The following is a 1,855-nucleotide window of genomic DNA, read 5'->3' as shown; positions in this document are numbered from 1 at the left end:
TATATTTCAAATGCAATCATGTCCATTTATACAACCAATGCAACCTAATTAATTGAGATATTTATAGAAATAATGAGAGTTTACTTATTATGATTTGAATATTTATGAAAGATAACTAGAGTTCATTAATTATGATCAATACTTTATATTATGAAACAATCAAAACTTTTATGAAATCACATATTCATCACATTAAATGAACGGTTGAGATTGAGTTGTATTGATTGTCCAAATGTAAAGGGTTGCATAATAACTCACCTCTCTCTCTCTCTCTCTTTATATATATATAAGAAAAAGACAAAAGATAAAAACAACAAAAAAACAAAAAAAAAATTATACAAGGGCTTAGGGGTGTCATTAGCAATGTCTAGGGGTGCCATTAACCTTTTCTAATGAACAAAAAAAAAAAAAACAAATGATGCAACTCTTATTTTATATTTTACATATCAAGCACAATTTTATAGATTCACATGTGTCACAAGCTCATAGTTATTACGAAATTGTAAAATCTTTTTAAGTTTTATTTTAAATATTTGATCGCGAACTATATAAATATATATATATATATATAATTTTTCTTTTTCTAAAACGAAAACACATTTTATATTGTAATTATATCATTTGTAATAAATATAAAACATATATGAAAGTGGAAGTTCAAACGAGAATATCTTCATTTTACGAAAATGCGAAAACACACTTATCACATGTAATAATACACGCGAGGAGCCTGGTGGTATGTAGACGACTTGACCTACGACCGAGGTTGTGCCAAAGGCCGGTGACATTTCTGATTTAGTATCTCATATGGTTAACTATAGTAAAAGAGTGTTCTCGGTTTTCGTATACTGAAGTGTTCTCGTTTGAACCCTTTTTAAATTACTTGGTTAAACCAATAACTAAAGGTTAATTAAATAGATAAAAAAAAATAAGTTATAGTATTTTATTTGTGGTTTTGGTAAATTTGACAATAAGATAAAAAAATTTAAATGTTATTATTATGAATATTATAAAATCAAATAAGCATTTTCAAATATTTATAACAACAAATAATTTATATTTAAAGAAATTTCTTTTTTATTAGTTCACGTTTTAAAACATTTGTAATTACTAAAATTAGTTATAATTAAAATATGAGAATATAAAAATGTCACATGTTTTATATTGTACTGGTAAAGTGTCTGTACGATACTGTAGCATGCATTTGATTTTAAAAATGTCAATCACGTTTTATTTTTGTTCTTTTTTTAATCCTGATTTTAGTTGTGGATTTATACAGTATATCTGAGTGTAAATTTTGAATAAACGTAAATAATAATTTTTGTTAAATTAATAAACTTGAGGGAACAATTTGTAAATTTTCTCTTTGGATTAGTTTTTTCTTTTAATGTGGGGAAGTAGGGGGTCAAGTAAAAAAATTAGTTTTAGTTTTTGTTTTAACAACAACAAAAACAAAATTTATTAAACAACCAAAACAAAAACACGAAAATATTTATTTTGTAAAATGCAGGAATCAAGACAAAAAGGCAGTAAAAATAGCAAATCTGAATAAAAAATAAAAAACAACAGTTTAGCCAACAGAACAAGAAGAAACTAAAAACAATTCGTAGCTAAAAGAATGAAGATTCATATGAATCCTCGATTTTAAATTTGATTATTTCAAACAATATTTTTAGGTTATGTTTGGCAAACTAGCTGATAAACAAATCATATTTTACAAAAGTTAACCGATAGTAAATAACATATGTTAATTAATACAAACAACATTAGTAAATAAAAATTAATATGTTATTTTTGCAACATTTTATAATATAATTAAAATAAGTTCTTAATGATATCATATGCTAATTAATAC

This window comes from Cynara cardunculus (genome assembly GCF_001531365.2).
Source record: "Cynara cardunculus var. scolymus isolate 2C chromosome LG 14, CcrdV1, whole genome shotgun sequence".
Taxonomy (NCBI): Eukaryota; Viridiplantae; Streptophyta; class Magnoliopsida; order Asterales; family Asteraceae; genus Cynara; species Cynara cardunculus.
Note: the sequence above shows the minus strand (reverse complement) of the source record.